General features: G+C 36.5%; 1 protein-coding gene across 3 annotated transcripts in view; it reads right to left on the reverse strand.

Annotated features, from left to right (window-relative positions):
- Nucleotides 1–5,983, reverse strand: part of magixa (MAGI family member, X-linked a) — a 57,306-nt gene extending 51,323 nt beyond the window's left edge. For 2 of the 3 annotated variants that reach the window (XM_051903745.1, XM_051903744.1), the window contains exon 1: nt 905–5,983. The gene's annotated coding sequence lies outside the window, so the exon portion shown is untranslated. The remainder of the gene's footprint in view (nt 1–904) is intronic. The other variant, XM_051903746.1, reaches the window with a different exon arrangement.
- Between the last annotated feature and the right edge of the window lie 3,762 nt (nt 5,984–9,745).

Here is a 9,745-nt window from a genome sequence, read left to right on the forward strand (position 1 = left end):
AAAGGTGTCCCTTGTGTAATTTTAAGCGTCTTTTAACATATCCATTCCCTTACTTATATTAAATTCTTAAAAGACAAATTCCTTTTGTGTGTAGGCATACTGCCAATCAATATGTGTAACATTTGATTGTTTACTGAATGACACATGCCCTGTCAAATTCCCTCACAGTTAATCAGACACATGTAAATACCATTTCTTCTCATAATATGCTTGAGATGTCAAAACCCTAATAAAACACACTGATATGCGTATGAGTGTGGCCATAAACGCTGTGGAGGGTTATGACAGTGCTAAGAGGGGCTGCATGCAGCTAGCCAATGACTGCAATGGTCATTATTTACCAGCAGAGTGGAGTATGAATCCCACATCTCGTCTCACATCACTGCAAACCCACAGCACACAGAGTCGCAACTGGTCTGACACATTTTCTCAGCACCTGCTCGCTCTCTCATTACACACTTTCTGTGTACAGAAAAACACCCACATTCATTTAAACCTGAAGGGGCTACGTTGTCTCCAAACAGGAGTGCGCGAGGCCGCTCTTTTACTACGTGGACCAACAGTTCACTCACGCGCTCGCGCTAATGTACTGCTATTGTTGTCTGAGAGGAGCTTTTACGCGAGCATCTTTTATTAAAGACAGAAACGTGTAGCACATGCAGACTTGAAATGATTCGCGATAGAAGATGTAGTGGAGATAGTTGACAAAAACAAAGCAGCTGACAAGGAGAACGCGCGCGGCGTTAAATGCTGCAAAGGCAAAGTGGCTCCCCTGGCATCAGTCGCCACGCAAGGACATAATGGAATTCGCGCGGTACACCAACAGAAATGAGAAATGGACAAAAGCATATGGCAGTAGTATCGGATGGTCAGCCAAGCAATAATGAGACGGTCTGTGACATACCTTCATAATTCCAGCCTTTCCCCCGCGACGTATTGCCTTATGGCTGTAATCCTCACAAATACTCTATCAATATTGATTGCCTATTGGAGTCGCAGGTGACTGCAGATATGCTGTGTTGGAGGAGCACTACGGTTTCAGGTCCATAGCTCTGCGCTGCTGAGGATGAACTGGCCGGAGAGGGAGGACAGTGTAGCATTACAGTCCCGCGCGGAAGCCTCGTGCCCTCAGGGCCGCTCAGCTAATGGAACATGGGTCAAAATTACGTTGCATTCAGTACAGCCCTGTCTTTGCAGGTTTGGCAATAAGGAAGCGATGATAAGGCAGCCAAGCGGAGGGGAGGAGAGGAGGAAGAGGCAGGGACGGGGAGGGATCGCTGTGTGAAACAGGGACGAATCGGACCGCCCTGTGGTTGGAGGCGATTGGACAGCGCCGCGCAAGACTGGGAATACATGAACGCGCCGTGACTCCTTACCCAAATACTTCAATCAAGAAGACATATTTGAATTGATAATGAATAGGACCGCATGCTTCTTATTAAGTATGCGAACGTTCTGATCAAAGACACAAGGCAAGTATTTATTTTGGTGACACTTTGAAAATCTCTGAATGCTCATCTAAGATACAATATTGTCAACAAGTGCAAATTCATCGACGAATTCATTCTTAAATAATAATGAATAACTATGTATTTGTCCCTAGCGTAAGGCACATTGTGATTTTTGTTTAAAACTTTTATTTAATTTTATTTAAAAGATATTTTATTGAGGTTTTTTTTACCTCATTGGCAAATGTTTGGCTAGTTTAAAGCATAAGTACATTTAGCAAGGTTTGCACTGTATTTTTTAAATGGCACCGCATGAACGTTAAATAAATATCATAAACCAAGCAAAACCGATAACAAAAATAAGATGATTCATTTAAAAAAAAAAAATACAAACAAACGTGATGGTTCCCAAGGAATTCTGGGAATGACCAGAAAAGTACACCAACTACATGGTACACATTACCTTAATCAATTTTATCAGTAAATTACAAGATAACTGAAACTTTTTACTTAAAAAACTTTTTTTTAAGTGTACTATTCAGTTTATCAGTTAGTATGTTTAGCATTTTTACATTTTCTCCCGGTTAAAAAAATAGAGAGTATGTTCTTAAGAAAAATAAATTTTGCAGAATTTGACTCTGGACTAAAATGACCACGGTTTCATAAATATGCATTTATAAAAGTGCTGTATTTGTAACAAAATATGGCTGTTCTTTTTTCACATTACAGTAGATGAGCTTGTTGGTAGGTGACGCTCTTGGTGGTCTGCGCGCGCTGCAGCAGCGTCTCACTGATCTAATGGGTTCGTTTCAGCTGACATCAGCGAAATACGTCCACTGTTTACGGTTCGCTATGACGTCGGCGCAAACTCTTACTAAAGACAATCGCAACTCTCCGTTCCAGGTCCGTGAGGTTACAAATGCGATGACGTGCGTGCGTGTGTGTTGTAAAACACTGCATAAATAGTATTGCAATCCTCAAAGACTCGTCCGCCATTATTACACTACTGTTTTGGATGAAAAAAAAGGAAGAAGTGTCGTAAGCGTCATTAACTAATGCGCACACTTTATCCATGTGCTCTCTCTGGTTGCCAAGGAAACTGTGTGGGTATCTTGGATACAGTGCCAGTAGCGCATGCAACCCGCAAGCACCACCCACCCCAAGCAAGACACATCATCTTTGGCTATATTATTTTCCAGTACGTACAATTGCCTCATAAAATAGCCTACATTATAATATATTAACGAGCGTTAACAGACTCAATTGCATCGAGCTGCTTGCGAAAGAAAAACAGAGTATTTCTTCAATAATGCATACAGCCCTTCGGTATCATAAATAACATGGGGCAATTAACAAGACCTTCTCTTCATTACAGAGGGGGTGATGGAATGCCTGTTGCAGGGCCACAGTTGTGTGGAAGTGTGTATGTGTTTGGCTGGGGGTTAAAGTCAATGAGGTAACTAAGAAAGTGCTGACTATGACTCAGTTTTAGTACAGAAGTGCCTGCTTACTGCAATCCCAGTGCACCCTTGAGTATAGACTGTACATATGGGAACAAACAAACACACACACACACACTCAAAAACACATCACTCAGATTTAAAAACATTTGAGTCCATAGTTTATTATTCACAATATACTTTCACAGTTAAAAATGAATGAGACTTAGCCCTATTGGGTTTGAAATGTGGATACAATCAATCATAACGGTCAGGGTCAAAGTGACCCTTATTGGATTTAATGCAATTCACCAAAAATCAAACCATGAAAACCTAAAAGAAAATCTGGTGAAATCAGTAAATCTTTAACTATGATACTTTAAGCACATTAAAAAATTAAATATGCGAACACGACTAAACAGCTATTTCTTAAACCATTTTTCATAAGCTGTGAATATTATGAACAGTATTGTTAAAAAACGTAAAGTTACATTTAAAAGCACACTTTTTTCTGTTTTCCTTAAGTTTAAACAGTAGAGTTGGACACTACTTCGAATTTTCAGTGAACTGAACATGCATGAACTGATAAAAAGGTAGCCTTTGAAGCATTGTCAGTTTGTCACCAATCTTTGAATTTCAAAATGCAAAAATGTAAATGTAAATACCCTGAGACTGACACAACAAAATATACTGCATTTAACAATGAAATATTCGGGTCAAATTGACCCACAAACATAACTATAATGGAAATTTTTGTGCGCACATTAAACACTGTAAAAAAAGAATAGTTGGTTTAACTTAAGAAAGTAAGTTACCTGGTTGCCTTAAAATTTTGAGTTCATTGAAATAAAAAATTTGAGTTAATACAATGAAGACGATTGATTTAATCAACAGAAACTCAAAATATTATGTTATCTGAACCACATTAATTATCTAAGTTGATTTGACAAAAGAAAAAATGTTGTGATAACAAATCATGAAAATTATTTTTTACAGTGACACTTTGCAGGCATGTTCAGCCAGGTTAACTAGTATTTCCGACAACCCAAATATCGAAATGTGTTAAACTGAGCAACATAATATAAAGGCTAGGGCTGCAATTCCTTGAATCTATCCTAACTCTTTTCTGTTTTTACCTTTATCCAAATTCATCAGATTTGCTGTTTGTGAAAGAACATGTTAAAATTAGCAGGTGAAATCACTTACATTAAAATGCAAAACCGAACCTCCTTGCTTTTATATACCAGAGTTACACACATTCATCTCTGCTAAGCTCTAATCTAACAGAGCACACCATGGCACTCACTGAAGAGAGAAAGAGAAAGCGAGGGAGAAATAAGAGAGAGAGAGAGAGCAAGAGAGAGGGAGGCTAAGTGAAGACAGTGAGATAAATCAAAGTAATTCATCTCTTCAGAACAAGATAGCAGATAAATAGGCGAGAGCATGTGAAGGAGCGTTTCAAATGAGAGAGATGAGGAAAATAAAGACTCATCACTTTCTTCAGTGTTATCATATATCATATGATATCACATGAGAATAAGAATCAGGAAAGATCTAAACATAATTAAAACGAGGTGATTTGAGACAATATTTTGTGAAAGCTGAATGCATATTATAATTATAAGAATCACTGAGTTTAAACAGCTCAAGGCAAATATTTATTTTTATTTAAAATGGCATTCGGCAGTTTATGAGGTAACCTTTCAAATGCCACATGCACTTTGTTTCATTTACATATTTTATGATGTCATCCTGCTGAGAACTGAGAGTGTAACCACTAGAGGGCAATAACTGTCCATTTTTATGTGCCTATTTTAACAAGCATTTGTTTAATGAATTCTATACAGCAGTCTATAGTGGACTGGTTTGTACCTCTGTTCATTACTTTGTTTAATAAGTATAAATATAGTAAGAGCTAAGATCATTCCAAAAATTATGGTAAAACACTTTCACTCATAATCAGAGAAAGATTCACGTCCTCTGTTTGTTTGCTTTTCTCTATTCAGGTGTATTTTGTTAGTGGTATGAAGGAGTGACCTTGACTAGCTGAATAAGCATAAGACTTGAGAAATAAGATCATTTGCATTTGGACATCAATAATAGTGAAGCAAAAAGGACATGGTGTGTTCAAATGGGGGCATTGCCCTTGAGCGGGGCACTTAACCCGCTGTTACTCCAGGGAGACTGTCTCTGCAATTAGTGTACTGTACATCCCTCTGGGTGATCAGTGTCTGATGAATGGTGAATAAATGATAGCACTGTCTGAGATTTAGACCATCATATACAATAAGATGGAAAAAATGAATAACCGTTCCCTGGCTTCCTCTTTTTGTAATTTTAAACTGTATTGTGGTTGTTTGCATGCATGATAAGCTCCTCCTAAAAGGTGAGTTAGATGACACAACTCTATTTCTACAGGGATTGATGCAAAATTATTCATTGTGTTTGAAGTTAAGAGAGACCTCAGCACTTTTGAGTTCATTTTAACATGCAAGTATATGTCTTTTTTTTTTTTTTTTTTTTAAAGGTGCTTGAACTTTCATTGAATCAAACATGTTTGAAGCAGTACATGCATGCAGGGATTACAGCGACTTATTACTTAGAGTATGTCATGGGAATGTCAGGAAAATTCATTTGCTGACAAAAGCTTCAAGCGGATTTTAAAGTACAGCAAGTGCAGGTAACCTCTTTCCTATAGGGATAACTAGGCTTGATAAGCTGACCTCTGTTCCCATATGTCTTTGTAAAACATGTAGAAGGTTCTACAGTCTTTTTACAGGTCCAATATGTGTTTAGACATGTCCAGAATTCACAATTGAGAATTCTTTAGTAAGTTTTTTTCTTATTATAATTTCTAAGTGCTTATCATAATACGCATTGGAGTGCTTTATGATGCATTTTGATATTTAGTTAATGTGTATTGCAATATATTTTAATAGGTCGGTTACAGAACAGAACTGTACCAAAATTCCATCCCATAATGCTTGCAACATAATCACTATATTTTGTATAATGTAGCAACCACAACTGTCACTTTTTATGTATTGTTTTCTGGGCTGAACAGTTCAAAATTTTTCTAAGGGAATGTTTTTCTTGTTTTTTATTCCTCCCCAAATACCTTTTCTCTTTTATTATTAAGGTCATTCATCTCTGTAAACCTTTAAATAAAATAAAGATGAAAATAGTACAACTGAATTTTGATCTGCCATTCTTACTCACATCCTACATGCAACAGCGCACAAGAGCGCGAGGACACGCGTAGTGGCAGCGCAAGTGCGCTCACGCGCTCGTGTGTGTGTGTGTGTGTGTGTGTGTGTGTGTAGATTGATCCGTTGCGTTGGAAAATGAGCAAAGACTCGCCCACATTTTCTGTCGACGCTCCATAAAATCGTTTGCCCAATATCCCTGCCTTTAATAAGTTTCTAGGCTGCCTGTCCCTTTAAACGAGTCATTTTTCTTTAATCCTGAATTGATGGCTTAAATGCGGAGATAGAGAACAGAGTGTGCGCTACAATCATCAACGGATATATATATAATTTTTATTTTTGTCCCTAAAGCTCTCAAAGTTCATTTTCTTAGAAGACGGGGAATAATTGAACGCTTCTGATTTTTTAAACCATCTGAATGCAACTCCATAGATTCACAATGAAAAGCCTTTAGAAGGTGACTGACAGCATCTTTGGATACCACGCTAGGATTTTACAACTGGAAAACTTGCCGCTTTTATTGAAAAGCACATTTTGGAAATATGTCTCATAAATGTGAGTGAAGAAACTGTCGTGAGGATCATGCGTTCTGCTCCAATGAGGTCAAAGTGACAATCTCCGACATGTATGAGGAGAACCGAAAAAGTAAGTTTTGTTTTATCGTTTTCATCCATATATTTTAGTTTAGTTTAGTTTTTATATATGCTCATATGTCATGTAGTCGCTGTTTAAGCTGTCAAATGTCAACTTACTTTTCGAATAGCTGTAGAAACTTCTGTATAGGCTATGTATCAATACGAAATACTCAGCAATTTTATTAGATACAGTTTAGATGTTGACGTACAGTTCATCAAACTAGCCTCCTCAATACATACATATATATAACACCTGACATGGCACAGAAACAATTCAGTAAGCTAAACATTAGCTGAATGACAGGAATGAATATAAAACACCAAATGATCATAACTAAACAAATAATAAGAAAATAACTAAAAAATCTGAACAAATATGATTTATGCAGGGAATACCTCTTCTATAAATTAAATGTAAAAAGTATGTTTACTTTTGGGTGGTTTAAAAACAAATTGAAGAACACTATAATAATAAAATTTATTAATTTTTAATAAAATTTGCTATAAAAGTATTGCTTTGATAAAAAAAATGTTCACATTGTTTTTCAAAATATAATTTTTAATGTTTTTTTTTTTAATTACTGTATATGGTAAGGTAACTTACAGTTGATTAATTAACAGGTCTTTACTGTAGCAATTTTGAATTTTTGTTACAATTGCTTACATTTTAACAATGTGAAATAGTACTTGGGTAAATGCATTCGTCATAATTGACAGTTGTACTAATTACACGAACTTGAAATGTTCTACATGTTAATTATAATGAAAGATGAAGGTTTTGAGCCTTAAGCTCTGTTGCGATCAAATTATGAATTTATTTTTCCAATTTATTTTTCTTGTTTGCAGCACCAGATGTTTAACTGCCACAGGGTTATTTTCAGAGGACAACCTGCACATGCGCTTTATGATGACTTTCTGATTACAGGCAACCTGCAATTACAGATATCATTTGACTTCCATCATTGCCAAGTAACCCCAGCACTGCAGGTTAATGCATATAGAGTGTAATGCAGGGCCCCTAGAGACAGCGAATGAATATTCTGCTGGTAGTAAGTTTGATTAAATGGGCCTCTAATCTTTGATCCCTAACTAGCTCAAGAACCAAATCCTTCTGCTTTAGAAACGAGCCCGCACATGAGAGTTGTTGTATGTGTCTCTTTGCACAGGTTTGATCCCAGCTAACAAAAATATATTCTAAGAACATTTTGCTAATGTTTCCATTAAGTTATGAAAACATATTTTGGAATGTTTTGAAACATTCAAAATTTGAAATGTTTTAGAAATGTTCTTTTCTTGGTTATGCGAACGTTAAGCAAACATTCTATTTTATAATTTTGCAAACATTCTGGGAATGTTACTTTTGAATGTTCTCCGAACGTTCTGAGACAAGTAGTAACATTTAAAAAAAAAAAAAAAAAAAAAAACCTTAGACGACTGTCCAACTAAAACATACCAGAAAAAAAAACATTACATGAACGATGCATAAATAATGTTCTTTTGCTAAAGTTTTGAGAACATTATTATATATTCTATTAACATTACTGGAAGAACGTTTATTCAAAACTTTGACAGAACCTTGCCAGAACGAAAGTTCTAAGAACATTCCTTGTTAGCTGGTAGACCCCTTTAGATCACTATCAAGGTAAATAAATCAACCTAGATAATATAGCAATATGTAGAGTAAATGAATGATGGTACTTTTGCCTTCAACTGAAAAATAATGCCATACTGAAAGGCACTGATAATAATGAAGTTCTTGATTTGTTTATAAGCATTATGCCTGTTTGATATTCGTCTATCAGAGAGAATCCAAACATTTTCTCAGTATCCACATTTCCAGCTCAAGGCCAGTATTATGGTAGTGAATTATGGATGCAAATAAAATAAAAAGTTAATGCTTTTTAGGGCAGTTTTGTTTATTAGTTATATACAGAAATAGACATTGATAAATACTTGTTTATGTAAATTTCATAACTCATTCCTTTGTGAAATTATGGAGGCTCAGTAAATATGATACTATGATTGAAAACCAAATGAACTTGTCTTTAAAGCAGAAAATAGCCTGTTGGCGTGTGTTAGCCGTCACAGTGAGGGTTACACAGAGCAGTAGCCTAAACAAAAACTAGTTTTCAACAATACCTTCTTTAAATGACCTGCTAAATTGGCCCCTCAATTTCCATTTGGAGCGTGTCTTTATCAGTGCAGCGCAGCAGGCATGATAGCTCATTTTACAAACCTCACAAAGGAGTTTATTTCGCTCTCCTGCCTGCCCATTTTAAATGTTCAATGAAAGTACTGATTGCTGTTATCTCTGGTTGATAGGATTCACTTCAGTCTCACTGAGGTCTTATGCATAAATTGAAGTTATAATTTGCTATCAGCAGTGTCCTCTCTCTCCCTCTCGCCCCTCCCCCTACCCATGACTCTCTCTGTTAGCTGTCAGCTAGCTGTGCTAGAGGCTAACATCATGAATCCACAGGTACTCACATATGAAACCGCTGGCCCAGAATCCTGCTCTGCACCCCCTCTCATAGTGGGAAGTAGGTCACAGCTGTTACTGTGTGGTTCTCCTCACCTAGTGCAGAGCCCTCCTGCTCATCAGAGACTGTGGCAGATTAGAAAGCTTTTTCTTCCTTATCTCCTTTACCCTCTTTAATATGATCGGAGTGATTTAAGTTTCATAGTTTTCAGTTACTTCAGTCACTAGCACTCCATCCCTGTGTCCAGATGATGAGGAACTCGTGCTGTAGCAACTATTGATAAGATTAGATAGTACACTTTAGAATAAAATTAATAGTGTTGGGGTTACAAATAACTTGAGTTATGTAATCAGATTACTTTTTTCAAGTAACTAGTAAAGTAACGCATTACTTTTTCAATTTACAACAAAATTTCTAAGTTACTTTTTTCAAATAAGTAACGCAAGTTATTTTGTTTTCACATTTATTGACTGATAGCTCTCCTGTCCCCATGTTGAGAGAAATAGGTTAAGTGCAGAGGTATTGTGTGCGTAAACA

Source organism: Ctenopharyngodon idella, chromosome 8 (genome assembly GCF_019924925.1).
Source record: "Ctenopharyngodon idella isolate HZGC_01 chromosome 8, HZGC01, whole genome shotgun sequence".
Lineage (NCBI taxonomy): Eukaryota > Metazoa > Chordata > Actinopteri > Cypriniformes > Xenocyprididae > Ctenopharyngodon > Ctenopharyngodon idella.